Source organism: Dasypus novemcinctus, chromosome 11, assembly GCF_030445035.2.
Source record: "Dasypus novemcinctus isolate mDasNov1 chromosome 11, mDasNov1.1.hap2, whole genome shotgun sequence".
Lineage (NCBI taxonomy): Eukaryota > Metazoa > Chordata > Mammalia > Cingulata > Dasypodidae > Dasypus > Dasypus novemcinctus.
In genome coordinates, this window is record NC_080683.1 from 97308390 (window position 1) to 97324427 (window position 16038).

The window sequence follows — 16038 nt, forward strand, 5'->3', positions numbered from 1 at the left end:
TGTAAATGTTGGACTATGAGCAATACAATTATAAAAATGTTCTTTCATGAAAAAAAATCAAATACAGTGTATTTTAAGTGATTTTTAAATATTAGGAGAAATTTTAAAGAAAGAGTTAAGAAAGAATAAGAAATGATACTATGTAATTTAATATATTAAATTCAGTAAATGCACATATGAATTATTATATGTAAAATACAAGTAAATATAATTTATATTTAAAGTGGAATTCAGCAATACTCACTGATGGTTTGGACTTTAAAATTAAAATAATGGGTTAAGACAGGAAATTGATCTGGCTTGAACAAAGTTTTTGTGTATTTATATAAAAAAGTCAGGAACATAATCAAAGAAGAGTAATGGAGAAAATACTTTGTGCTTTAATGCATATAACTGAAAAGTAGTGGGATGATTCTTAGAATAAATGTCAAAATTAATAGATGCACTTTGTGTGGGAGAGAATGAAAGGAAAGAAGGGTGGTAGTTTGTGCCAAAAACATTTCCTAAGCATTTGAAAGTCCTTTTGAAACATGCAAAAGGAGAAAACACTTTGAGTAAGCCCTGTAAGCAAAGAAAATTAAGTCCTACCTAGGTATTTTGGTATTTAGTTTAATTCTTGTATTGGGTTTATAAACTACTTTTCCCAAAAGGTGCCTTTTCTGCTTTCCTGTTATGTCTCAGAGCTCTTGAAAGGGCTGGGTGGAATAGTTAACTGACCATCTTTTATTTTTGCTGTTTGAAAAGAGACCTATGTAAAAATGGAAGGATTCTGAGACTATTTTGCCATCTTGTGTAGTTTCCAACTTGTGCACATCTTTAGCTATGTTAATTAGGGTGAGAGAGAGCTGCTTTGAGCTCTTATCTTGTATCTCTCAAGTACTCAAATTTATGTCTCCAGCAGATCTGTATTTCCAAATCCTTTAATTTACATTATTGATCAAACTGCCTGCCTGCCTTCACACAGGCACTCTTGTATTTCTTAAATACTTTTAGCTTTATTTGCACCTGTTAAAATCCTATACATCTTGCAAACTCCCACTATCTGTCCCTTTCCTTGTGAACCTCCCTGGAACTCCACTCTGCCCCATCTTGACTCTTCCTCCTCTCTTTTTTCTGATCTCATAGAATTTGTCAGGATTACTCATCAGATCTTAATTTGTGTCTTTAGGTCCTAAGAAGCATCAGGCAATGGAAGCAGGTTGGGGGCCAAGAACAGAAGCTGACTATCCATAAAATATGGATAAGATTAGGTTAGTGTTTTAGTTTTATAGGCTGTTCAAGCAAATACCATGACATGGGTCAGGTTAAACAAAGGGAAATTATTTGCTCATGGATTTGAGATTAGGAAAAAGTAAAAACCAAGGCATCATCAAGGCAATGCTTTCTCCCTGAACCCTGTGGTGTTCTGGGACTGGCTGCTGGAGATCCTCTTTGGTCTGTAGCATGACACATGGCAAGGCACATGGTGGCATCTCCTGGTCTTGCCTTTCTCCCCCAGATTCCATTGATGTTCAGCTTCTTGCTTCCTGTAGCTTTCTCTCTTTCTGTCTGAGTTTCATTTTGCTTATAAAGGACTACAGTAATAGGATTAAGGCTCACTCTGATTGGGCTGATCCTCACCTAAACTGAAATAACCTTAATGAAAGGTCCTACTTACAATGGTTTCACATCCATATAAGAATGGATTAGGTTTAAGAACATGTTTTCCTGGGGCACATACAGCTTCCAACCATCATAGTAAGCAAACAGAAATGAAACACACACATACACACACATACAGCAAAGAGGGAAAGCAAGGCAGTAATTCCAACATATATCTGGTTGTATATGTCAACAACCAGAAGGTCAGCAGGGTTTGAAGGAGGCTATCAGTGTAGCTGATGAATGCATAAGGAGAGATTGTCCAGGTCAAGCTTTCCATGTTTCTTTAATGAGCTTTAAAAAACTAGTTTTTAGACAGCTTTAGTTCACATTTTTTGCTCACACAGAGCATCTGGCACCATTTATTTACTTAGCAGGCACTTGATAAATCTATTTTTAATAAATGAATGAATAAATAAAGCGATTCTTCCCATATGTTTATAAAAGAACACTTACAACTTAGCATAACTGAATGTAACACCAGCTTAATTCTCTCTGGGTCTCTGAGCTTTCTGATTGACTTGTGTTGGGACACATTTTTCATAGAATCATTAGAGATGGAATAAATAAAATTTTCTTACCTAGCCCTTTCATCCCACAAATAAAGAATCTTGTCAGTCTAGTGATGAGGGAAAAATAAAAGTACATATAACAAGCCCCAACTTTAATTAAGTTCTTAATGGAAAAATCTTTCAGTGATAATTTAAACAAATCAGAGAAAGGTTCTTATTTTTAAATTCAAATCAACAAATAGTCCTCAAATACTTTTTGTGTGTAAAAAGGCACTGTGCTATGTGCTGGAATATGAATAAAGTAATTTAAGAAACCCACCATCAAATCGCTTATCTTCTAATTACTAAACAAGAAAAATAATGGGTTTTTTTGTTAGTTTGTTTTCACCACAAATTTTTATTGTATTCATTGGTTTTGGACTTTTATCAGTGTAAGTATCAATCTACCTAATTATTCTAAACAGGGACATTACACTGTAAATTTTGGAAAACCTAAACAATGAAGATTGTAATCTGTATCACAGTTAACCTGGACCAAGAAAGGATCAGGAACAGAATTCTACCCCTGTGAGTATCATTCCGTATGATCTAAACATATGTTGCTTCTATTGTGTTGTTATGGAAAATCCCCCTGGGCTTCTGTTGGTTTTATTTACTGTTTATGTCTCAATGAGCCCCAAGTTTCTCCCACATGGTTCCATGTACAATGATAAGAATTTTTACTCCTTGGGATTCTTTATTTCCCCTCATTTCTTTTTATTTTATTGTGAAATATGTCAAACATAAAATATGTGAAAATGATATAATCATCAACTATCAACTTAAGAACCAAAGCATTAAAAGTTCATTTGCATCCTCCTACTTAGGAAGGAAAGTTTTTGTGTTTACTAATTAGCAACACAATAGGAGATAAGACCTAAAAGTCATTCCACAAGTCATTGCTGTAAAAAACATCAAACATTACTGAGGCCTAATTTGTCTTAGGCACTGAGGACATAAAAAGAATGGTCTGTGCTGTCTGGCCTCTTCTAATCTGCTTTGTAGGATATACCTATAAGCAGTCTATTAAGGGTATGATAAAGGTTTCACATTATGCTTCAACAATGATTAATTGGTATTGATAGTAGTTATCTGGAGAGTTGTGTTAAAAAAGTATCCTCCCAATAGTTTCACCAGAGGGACAACCAAGAGTGAGTACCAAGAATGACTAGTAATATCTGTTATAGGAACAGCAGGAAGGAATGGAGTACTGGTACTGGGTTTGTATGATTTTTCAACAGAAAAAGAGATGGAAGATACACTGAAAAATTCCCAGGACATAAGGAAATGCAGGTGTAAAATTCCCAGTGATGATGGTAATCGAGGGTAAAGTAGATTGGATTATATTGCCCCAAAATACATGTTCTTAATCTTAATCCACATCTCTGTGACTATGAACCCATTGTAAATTGGATCTCTTAAAGATGTTATTTTTAGTTAACGTGTGGCCTAACTGAGTAAGGGTAGGTCTCAATCCAGATTAACTGAGGCCTTCTAAAAAGGACCCAGAAGTCATAGAAGTGAGAAAGGGAAGGATGTCACCAATTGATGTGAAGCAGAAAATGTAAGCTAAGGTACCCCAAGGATTGTACCAAGGCAGCACGAGAATGCTACCAATCCCAGCTTTATACAGATTGAATTACAATGCTTAACCAAACACTGGAACCTCTCTACCAGGGTTTCCCTGAATAATCAAAGACCTCTACTTGCCAGAAGAGTCCATCTCTTCATTATGACTGTGACTTCCTGTTCCTTAATTCCTAGTATGAGCAGTGAAGGGTGGCCAGAAATTATGGTTGGTACTGGAATTGAGCAAATAAAACCACAATATCATTAATAAGTCAGCCTGAGACATTTCTTAAAACTAGAGGAAACCAAGGGCAAGTCACAATATGCCTGTGGAGTAATACAAGAACTTTTTTATTGATTTTTAACTTATTTCCATTCTGAACAGAACACATATTCTGTGTAATTTTCAATACTTTTGCATTTTTCAACACTGGCCTTATGACCTAGAATATATATGGTCTATCTTGGTGAATATTCTATGGGCACTTGATAAGATTGTATATTCTGCTACTGTTGAGCAGAGTGTATCCATTAGTTCAAGTTGGATCACAGCGCTATTCAAGTTTTCTATACCCTTCCTGATTTTCTGCCTCTTTGTTCTACCAGTTATTGAGAAAGGAGTTTTGAAATCTCCAGCTGTATTTTTGTACATTTGTCAATTTCTCCTTTCAGATAGTTCTACTAGAATTTGCCTTATATATTTTGAAGCTCCATTGTAGGTGTATATACATTTAAGATTGTTATGTCTTTCTGAGGGTTTGACTTCTTTATCTTTTCTAAATGTCTTTCATTATCTCTGGTGATATTCTTTGGTTTGAAGTTTATTTTGTCTGAATATAGCTAATCTAGCTGTTTTTCAAAATTATTGTTTGCATGACATAGATATTTTTCATCCTCTAAATTTTAACCCATCTTTGGTTTTATAGTGTGGATTTGCTTTTTTCCCTTTCATAGCATTCTGACAATCTACATCTTTTACTTGATGTCTTTTTTTTTTTTTTAATCTGATAAGGGTTTAATGTCCAGAATACATAAAGAATTTCTTTAACTCAACAACAAAAAGATAAACAACCTAATTAAAAAATGGGCAAAAGACTTGAGTAGACATTTCTCCAAAGAAAATGTACAAATGGCCAAAAAGCACATGAAAAGATGCTCAACATCTTTAGCTATTAGGGAAATGCAAATCAAAGTCACACTGAGATAACATTTCACACACATACTAGAATGGCTACTGTTTTTTAAAAATGGAAAGTTACAAGTGATAGAGAGGTTATGGAGAAAAAGGAATAGTCATTCATTGCCAGAAGGAATGTAAAATGGTGCAGCCACTTTGGTTTTTTTTTCTTTTATTTCATTTTTCACACTTCTTTATTAAAGTTAATAGATCACAAAGAATGTTACATTAAAAAACATAAAAAAAATTAAGAGGTTCCCATATACCCCACTCTCCACCCCTCACCCCATCATTTTGGTAAATTGTATTTTTTTGAAAATAAATACATCACACACAGAAAAGTTACATTAAAAAATATAAAAGGTTCCCATATACCCCCCCAACCCCAACCCCATTCCTCCCACACCAACAACCTCCTCCATCGTTGTGGCATACGCATCACACTTGGCGAACACATTTTGGAGCACTGCTGCACCACATAGATAATAGTTTACCCTGTAGTTCACATTCTCCCCCAGTACATTCAGTAGGTTAAGGCAGGATATATAAAGTCCGGCATCTGACCCTACAATATCTTTTAGGACAACTCAAACTCCCCAAAATGACCCCACATTACATCTCTTCTTCCCTCTCCCTGCCCTCAGCAACTACTGTGTTCACTTTCTCAACCTCAATGCTACAATTTCTTCTATTACTAGTCACAATAGTTTTATAGTAGAATACCAGTAAGTCCACTCTAATCCATAATTTATTCCTCCATTCTGTGGACCCCGGGATGGTGATGTCCACTCTACCTCTAAATTAAGAGGGGGCTTAGATTTCACGTGGATGATGGATGCAATTCCTCTACTTGCAGTTGTTGGCACTCTTGATTCCCTGGGGGCGGGGGGTGTTTGACCATCTTCACCTCCTTGTTTGCTGACCTGGGTAAGTCCAATGAATCAGAGAGTAGGAGTTGCAACTCTGCTGAGGCTCAGGGCCCAGCTGGCACATGGGCAGTCCAGAGATTCAAGTCCACTGAGTATGCACCATCCCTAGCACCAACCACAGGTTCAGTAAAAGTGACAGAAGAGGCATGTGTAGGAAGGTCACATCTGAGTCCAGCTCCAACACACTCAGGAGCACAAATTCTAAAGTAGGGCCCTCCAACATGGCACAGAACTCCAAATCCATCTGCCATGACTATATACCCTATGGATCTCCATAGCCTTCAGGAGAACCAGCATCTAGGGTTTTATCTACTTTGGCTCTCTCTGGGTTCCTGCTGAGGTGTGCATAAGAGTGACCCTTTTGATGACCTCCTGATTATTTTTTTGGAAGACTCTTAGCCATATAAACTCATTTGTCTTTGCCATTTCCCCCTTTTATTCAAGGTCAAAAAGCAGTTTTTAACATTTGATCCAATATGTAGGCTGAGATATTCTCCTGGTCTGAGTTGATCCTTTTATTCTCCTGGTCTGAGTTGATCCATGTTGGTCTTTGCCATTGCACTTGGGGGATTATTGTTGTTCCATTGGGGAATGTGACAGAGCTCCCCTGGGTAGGAACTCAACATTCCCTCAGTTGACATTTGTAACTGTAACTATTATAAAAATACCCAACATATATCAGAACATTTTTATGTCCCCTATATACATGCCCTGGAGAACTCCCCCCACTGATGTGCCCCCTATCAATAATACCACACACCAGTGTTCCTCCCCTGCCATAGTTGAACCTCTCTGTGGCCCAAAACATCTCCAACAATGAAGCCTAATATATTGCCAAATTCAATTAACAGAAAATTGAAATATAGTGATGGGTTTAAAGTTTAGAAATAGAATACATAATAATTTAGAAATACTAAAATAAAGTGAAAATAAATTGGTGTATTAATAAAATAAAAATATTATAAAGCTTTGTTTCAAACATTTTGCCCTTCATCACTGTAATAGGTGTTGCCCTGTATGTACAGTGGCAAGATACTTTCTTTCATTTCTTCCTTAGTGCCTATATCCTTTCTTTTTTTTTTCTAATTTTTAATTTTGTCTTCAAAAAAGTTTTAGATCATAGTAATTCACGTACACAATGTAGGGGACTCCCATATATCCAATATCAAACCCTTTTCCCCTTTCCCCAGCAATAATCTTTATACACATTCATTTTATATTTGCTGCAGCTGATGTACAGATTTTGAAACATAGCTATCAAACACAGTTTCATTTTGGTTTACATTATGGTTTATACTTTAGACTGTATAAATTTCTAAATTTTTAGCTTTCTTATGTTTTACATTATGATTTATATTTTAGCTTATAGACTTTTATACACTTTTGGTGTAAGTTAACATGTCCTATATCCATCATTGCATGATCTTGTGGAGCACTTCCATTGCCTCCCAGTTGCCCTCCTTCCATCTAGTCTATACCTCTCTCTCCCTCCCCTCAGGGCCCACAGTGACAATCAATCTTTACTACTTGAGGGACCAGATTTACAGATACTGCAATAATGCTGAGGGCTTGACATACTAGACTGCCCTAACTAATTGGAAGTCACTGATTCTCTCGAGAGACACAATTCCCTCTATTTGGGAACATCAGGTCTCCCCAGGATGTGGGTACACCTTCACACTCATTGTATGTGTCTTCACCCAATGATATAACACACTATGACAAAATAAGCATTCACACACTCCCTAGAAGCTTGCCCCTGTACCAGATACCCTCCCCAAGCACTTAAACACGTAATCCTTTCTTATTATATTTTCTAAAGAGTTTTCTCAATATTATAGCTTCAAACATATACCTGACATTCTCCCATATTCAACTGTTCCCCCCAGACCTCCCCCCAATTCCTTGGGCCATCTGACCCATCCTCCTAACCCTAGCCCCCTCAAGTCCACAAAGCCCCACCCAAAGGTATCCCTATACCCCCATCTTATCCCTTTCCTGTACAAATACTTACCTCCAGCTTATCATAGACTTCACCCATGTAGGCATCAGCTGGCAACATTCCTCTCCGCCCCCCCCACACACAAATTCCTTTAAGCCTATCCTCCAGTCTCTAGCTCCTGAGACAGCTCAGTTTGCTTGTTTCATATCAGAGAGGTCATGTAGTATTTGTCCTTCAATGTCTGGCTTGCTTTACTCAACATAAAGTCCTCAAGATTCATCCATGTTATCACATGTGCTTGTACTCTATTCCTTCTTACAGCTGAGTAGTATTCCACTGTATGTATATTCCACATTTTATTATCCTTTCATCTGTTCATGGGTATTTTGGTTATTTCCAACTTTTGGCAATAGTGAATAATGCTACTATGAACATTGGTGTGCATATATCAGTTCGTGTCCTTATCCTCAGTTCTTCTGGATATATACCTAACAGTGGAACTGCTGGGTCATATGGCAAATCTATAGCTAACTTTTTGAGAAACCACCAAACTGTCCTCCAGAATGGCTGGACCCTTCTGCATTCCCACCAGCAGGGGATGAGTGATCCCATTCCTCCACATCCTCTCCAGCACTTGTAGTTTTCTGTTTTGTTGATAGCTGCCAGTCTTATGGGAGTAAGATGGTATCTAATTGTAGTTTTGATTTGTGTTTCCCTAATAGCTAGTGATTTTGAACATTTTTTCATGTGTTTTTAGCCATTTGTATTTCTTCTTTGGAGAAGCATCTGTTCAAATCTTTTTCCCATTTTTAAAATGGGCTGTTTGTCCTTTTATTTTTGAGCTATAGGAGTTATTTATATATGCAGGATGTAAGTCTCCTATCAGTTACATGGTTACCAAATATTTTCTTCCATTATGTAGGCTTTCTTTTCACTTTCTTGACAAACTCCTTTGAGGTGCAAAGGCTTTAATTTTGAGGAAGTCCCATTTATCTATTTGTTCTTTTGCTGCTCATGCTTTGGGTGTGAAGTTCATGAAGCCATTTCCTATTACAAGGTCCTGTAGATCGTTCCCAACATTGATTTCCAAAGTCTTTATGGTCTTAACTCCTATATTTAGGTCTTTGATCCATCTTGAGTTGATTTTTTATAAGGTGTGAGTTGGTAATCCTCTTTCATTCTTTTACATATAGCTATCCAGTTCTCCAGGCACCATTTGGTGAAGAGGCCATTCTCTCCCAGTTGAGAGGTTTTAGTGGCCTTATTGAATATTATATGACTGTATATATGAGGATCTTTATCAGAACTCTCAGTTCAGTTCCATTGGTCAGTGTGTCTATCCTTGTGCCAATACCATGCTGTTTTCACTACTGTAGCTTTGTACTATGTTTGAAGTCAGGTAGTGTGATTCCTCCAATTTTATTTTTCTTTTTCAGTATGTCTTTGGCTCTTCATAGTTAGTTTTTCTAGTTCATTTAAAAATGCTGTGTTGATTTTTATTGGGTTTGCTTTGAATCTGTAGATCAGTTTTGGTAGGATAGACATCTTGATGATATTTAGTCTTCTTATCCATGAATAGTGAATATTCTTCCATTTATTTAGGTCTTCTTTGATTTCCTTGAACAGTGTTGTGTAGTTTTCTGTGCACAAGTCTTTACATCTTTAGTTAAATTTATTCCTAGGTATTTAACTATTTAATTTACTATTGTAAATGTTATTTGTTTTTTGATTTCCTCCTCAGATTGCTCATTATTGGTGTATAGAAATGCCACTAATTTTTGTGCATTGTTCTTATACCCTGTGACTTCACTGAACTCATTTATAAGTTCTAGAAGCTTTGTTGTAGACTTCTCTTGGCTTTCTATGTATAGGATCATGTCATCTGCAAATAGTGAAATTTTGACTTCTTTCTTTCCTATTTGGATCCCTTTTATATCTGGGTCTTGCCTCAGTGCTCAAGCAAGTACTTCTAACACAATGTTAAATAGAAGGGGTGATAGTGGGCATCCTTGTCTTGATCCTGATCTCAGCGGGAAAGATTATTTCCCATTTTATTTACTTCACCATTTTAAATTATGTTAGCTGTGAGTTTTTCATATGTACCCTTTATCATGTTCAGAAAGTTTCCTTCTAGTTCTATCTTCTGCCATGTTTTTATCAAGAAAGGGTGCTGTATTTTTTCAAATGCTTTTACTGCATCTATATATATGATATTGTGATTTTTTCCCATCATTCTGTTTATGTGGTGTATTACATTAATTGATTTTCTTATGTTGAACCATCCTTGCATACCAGGAATGAAACCCACTTGGTCATAGTGTATAATTCATTTAATGTGTTGTTGAATACAATTAGCAAGTATTTGTTAAGGATTTTCACATCTAGATTCATTAGAGAGATTGGTCTGTAATTTTCCTTTCCTGTGGTGTCTTTGTTTGGCTTTGGTATTAGGGTGATGTTGGCATCATAAAATAAGTTAGGCAATGTTCCTTCTGGTTTGATTTTTTGGAAGAGTTTAAGCAAGATTGTTGTTAGTTATTTCCAGAATGTTTGGTAGAATTCACCTGTGAAGTCATTTGAATCCAGGCTCTTCTTATTTGAGGGGTTTTTAATGGCTGATTATATCTCTTTACTTGTGATTGGTTTGTTGAGGTCATTGATTTCTTCTTTTGTCAATGTAAGCTGCTTATGTGTTTCTAGGAATTTGTTCATTTTCTCTAAATTGTCATTCTTGTTGGAATATAGTGTTTTGAAGTATCCTCTTAAGACAGTCTTTATTTCAGTGGGGTCAGTGGTGCTATTCCCTTTCTCATTTCTTATTTTGTGTATTTGCATTGTTTCTCTTTTTTCTTTGTTAGTTTAGCTAAGGATTTGTCAATTTTATTGATCTTCTCAAAGAACCAGCTCATTTTGTTTATTTTTTCAAGTGCTTTCTTATTTTCTATTTCATTTAGTTCTGCTCTGAACTTTGTTCTTTCTTTCTTTCTTTCTTTGGGGTTAGGTTGTTGTTTTTTCACTAATTGCTCCAATTGTGCAGATCTTCAATTTTAGCTCTTTCTGTTTTTTTGATGTATGAATTTATAGCTATGAATTTCCCTCTCAGTACTGCTTTTGCTGCATCCCATAAGTTTTGATATGTTGTGTTATCATTTTCATTAGTTTCAAGGAGGTTATTGATTTCTGTTGAGATTTCCTCCTTGACCCATTGTTTTTCTAAGAGTGTGTTGTTTAGCTCCATATCTTCATGCCAAATCTGGGTTTCTGGCCCTTGCAGATTTCCAGCTTCATTTCACTGTAGTCAGAGAAATTACTTTGTATGATTTCAATATATCTGAATTCATCGAGACTTTCTTTGTGGCCTAGCATGTGGTCTATCTTGGAGACTGATCTATGTGCACTTGAGAAGAATGTATAGCCTGGTGTATTTGGGTGTAATATTCTGTATATGTCTATTAGGTTCAGATCCTCTAATACATTGTTCAAGTCTTTGTTTCTTTATTTATTCTCTTTTAAGATGTTCTGTCCAATGATGATAGTGGTGTGTTAAAGTCCCCTACTATAATTGTAGAGGCATCTATTCCTTCACTTAGTTTTTCCAGTGTTTGCCTCATGTATTTGGAGGTTCCCTTGTTAGGGGCATAAATGTTTATGGTTGTTCGTTCTTCTAGAAAGATTATCCCTTTCACTAATATGTGGTGTTCATCTTTGTCTCTCACATTAGTTTTGCATTTAAAATCTATTTTTCAAAAATTAATATAGCTACTCCCTCCCTTTTTTGGTAATTGTTTGCCTGTAAGATTGTTTTCCAGTCATGCACTTTCAATTTCCTTGAATCCCTGGGTCTAAGATGTGTTTCTTGTAGATAGCATATAGATGGGTCATATTTCCTTATCTAATCTTCCAACCTGTGTATCTTAACAGGTGAGTTTAATCCATGACATTCAGTGTTTACTTTCAAGGAATTACTTATATTAGCCATATTTTCTTTGGATTTGTGTTTGTCATGTGTTGTTTCATTTTTTTCTTTTTTTCTCATTTTAGTTGATCTTACACTCTCTTCCAACTCTGTCTCTCTTGTTTTTTTCTTTCCTCCTTGTAGAACTCCATTTAGTATTTCCTGAAGGGTAGGTTTTTTGTTGGCATACTCTTTTAGTTTCTGTTTATCTGTGAATATTTTGAACTCTCCATTATTTTTGAAGGCTAACTTTGCTAGATAAAGTATTTTTGGATGAAAATTCTTTTCTTTTAGTACCTTGACTGTGTCATACCACTGCCTTCTTGCCTCCATGGTTTCAGATGAGAATCAGCACTTAATCTTATGGAACCTCCCTTGTACATGATGATTCTCTTTTCTCTTGCTGCTTTTAGTATTTTCCCTTTGTCTTGTGCATTGGATAATTTGCAAGTATATGTCTTGGGGTAGGCCTGTTGGGATTTATGCTGTTTGGGGTGTGTTCTGCTTCCTGAACATGTACATACGTCTCTCTTAATAGGTTTGGGAAGTTTTCAGCCATTATTTCCTCCAACAACCCTTCTGTCCCCTTTCCCTTCTCTTCTCTTCTGGGATGCCTATGATGCATATGTTTGTGTGTTTTGCATTGTCATTCAAATCCCTAAGTCCCTGCTGGATTTTTTCTATCTTTTTATCTATCAATTCTACTATCTGTTTGATTCCAGGTGTATTGTCTTCCTCATCACTAATTCTTTCTTCTGCCTCTTCAAAACTGCTGTTATTTGCTGAGAGTGTATTTTTCATTTCTTGGATTGTGCTGTTGAGCCCCATAATATCCATTATCTTTTTGTGCATGATTACAATTTCTTCTGTATGCTAAGTATTTTCTTAATATACGTAATCCCTTCCTTCACTTCATTGATTTGGTCCATGATACATGTTTTGAGAGCTTTAATTATTTGTTCAGTGTTCCACTTCTTTTCCTGGTTTTTAGTTTGTTCATTGGATTGAGCCATATTTTCCTGATTATTGGTATGATCTGTAGTTTTTTGTTGCTGTCTGGTCATAATTTTATCTTGTTGGGTTTATTCTATTGATTAGTTTCTTCATCCCAGGGTTTAATTAGTTGTTGTTTTTGTGTGTGTGTTAAGTCTTCTCTTTGTCATTTTGTTCTTCTTATTCTATTTTCTTGTTGTGGGCTAAGTTCCCTTGAAGGAAAATATTAGGGCCAGAAAAAGCAAAAGGAGTAAGAAAATAAAATATAATAGTAATATTGATAGTAAATATTAGCAGAAGAACAATGTGAGATCTAGGGCCATGGATATTGAACTCACATAAGCTGTGTATAGTTTTAACCATAAAAAAATGGAGTACCTATAATGAGATAGTAAACTGAATATGGGGAGTAATATGGTATGAATTAAAAGGTCAGTTTGGTCAGGAGAGAGAGAAAGAGAAAAGAAAGGACAGTAATATAAAGAGTGAATAAAATATAGAAAGCAGATTAGAGGTATTAGAGATAAAAAGTCAAAAATATTGAGGGCCAAACAAAGAGAGGTGGAATATAAGAGAAGCAATAAATGATGGAGGGTAGAATGATGTAAAGGAAAGGGAAATGCATTGGTAGCCAAAATCAGTACACACAGAAAAGAGGAAATTGAGGATGAGGAAGCACAGCAAATAAGAAATGTTGCCTGCAGCACCTAATATAAAAAAAGAAAAAGCAGAATAAAAGGAAAGATTCAAAAAAATTTTAAAAGCAAACAAGAAAAAGAGAAAGTAATAAAAGAAAAAAGAAAGGGCCTTGGGCGTAGATAAAGGGAAAAGAAAAACATGAAAACAAACCAGTGAAAAAGGATCAGATAAGGCCTGAGGCAAGGAATCCTCTTTGCAATTGAATAAACTGCTTAGGAGTTTGACCTTCTCCATTTCTCCCTTCCTCACTTCTCTCTCTCCCAGGGCAGCAGGAAGGCTGTGTGAGGGCTCCTGTAGGAAATTCAATGGGTCCTGGTGAACCAACTCACTCAGAAGATTATGTCTCTTAATTTCTTGAATGAGAGCACCCACCCCTTGCCAGGAACCCTAAATATGATATTGGAAGCCTGCAAAGCCCATCCTTCAGACCCTCTCCCTTAGGTCTGCCACAGGGGAACTAGTTAATTTGCTCACTCCACCTTCTCCCAGACCAAGTTTCCTATCCCAGGGCATTTAGGTAAATCAAGCTCTCTCAGCAGATTTGCCTCTCCTCTCTTCCTAGACCCTCCCCAAGTCTGATATGCTCCTCCAAACTCAATAAAAAGGGGGAGGGGACCAGAAAATTGAACCTGCACTTCTTGGGCCCCTCTGAATCTCCCACCTAAACCCTCCCACTCTTAGAATTAGTCTGAGACTGGAGCACTAGGGCAATGCCAGGTTTCCAGGAGTTCTGGGCTCAGGAAACAAGAGGCCCAGGAGAATGTGGACTTGGGGTACGTAGGTCTGCCAAATGTGGGTTGTGGGGATTCAGGGAACATGGACTTGGGGCTCATGCGTTTGGGGAGCACGGGGCTTGGGAACACTGCCACATGACCGGCAGCTCTCTGGGAGCATTAGACCCTCAGCCCTAGAGGGAAGGGATTTACCTTCCCAGGGCTTCTGAGTTCAGTGTTAGGAACCTGCCATTCTACCTTGAACAAGCATTAAGTCTGCTGCAGTCTCTCCAGATCAACATCCAGACAACTCATGCCCTGTAGGTTCCCAAAACAACCTGTTCTGGCAGAATTCCATCACCACACAGCTGGTCCTTTGCGGGAGAGATGAAGACGGTGTACTTACTTAGATGCTATCTTTATTTGATGTCTTAAGAACTTTTATCCTGAATATACTTGGGTGGGTGTAAATCTACTGTCTTGCTATTTGTTTTCTATTTGCTCCATCTGTCTCTTCTTACCTGTTTTCCTGAAATTCTTTTTGCTATTGAGTATTTTTTTAGAGTTTCACTACCTCTTCACAATATATTCCCCTTCCACCAATACTTTACATTGTTGTGAAATATTTGTTACAAATTATGAAAGAACATGATCAGAAGATTACCACTACCTATGATCCATTGTGTACATTTGGTGTATTTTTCCATATACCCCCTATTATTAACACTATATATTAGTATTGTACATTTGCTATAGTTCATGAAAGAACACTCTCACAAATTGTACTGTTAAACACAATCCATCTTCTACCAAATGGTTCACTATATTATACAGTCCCATTTCTTGTACATTCCATCCAAACTGTACACTCAGTGGCTTTCATTTTTATCACAGAATTATGCAGTCATTGCCCCAATAAACCCTTGAATGTTTTCCTTAGTTGAAAAGAAATAATCCCTTAACACCTATTATTGACCTTCAATGTTGATATAGTAACTTTTTTAACATTGGTGCAAGAATATTACAATATTGTTGTTAACTATAGTCCATAAATTATTTTAATCACATTTTCCCCATGCATCACTATATTCTTACCACCTTGTAATAATGACAGACATTTGTTCTAGTTCATAGAAGAACATTTTGATATTTGTATTTTTAACCACGATCCTCATCCACCATCAGGTTCACTAGGATATTCAGTCCCTAGATTATTCTATAGCTTTCTTTCAATTGACATTTATATCCCAGGACTACCCCCTTAAGTCACTATCCCATTTATAAGTCAGCCATTTTAGTTATAGTCACTGTCTTGTGTTACCATCAATTGTATTCATTTCAACACTTTTACAGTCAAGCTAGTTAAAAACTCTACATATATTAATTATCAGTACCCCTAATTGATTCTCATTCTATTTCCTAGTAACCTATAGTCTAGGTTTAAAGTTCATGTGTTTATTCTTTGTATATAGTTCATATTAGTGAGACAGTAAAATATTTGTCCTTTTGTGTATGGCTTATTTCACTTAGCATAACGTCTTCAAGTTTCATCCATGTTATCATATGTTTTCTAATTTAATTTCTTCTTATATCAGCACAGTACTCTGTCATATGTATATACCATCTTTTGTTTATCCATTCATTGGTTGATAGACACTTGGGTTGTTTCCAACTTTTGGCAATTGTTTCCATCTTTTGGCAATTGTGAATAATACCGCTATGAACTTCAGTATGCAAATGTCTGTTCACATCACTGTTTTCGGTTGTTGTGGATACATTCCTAGGAGAAGGACTGCCAGATCATATGGCAATCTTATATTTAGCTTCCTGAGGAGCTGCCAAACTGTCTTCCACAGAAGCTGCCTCATT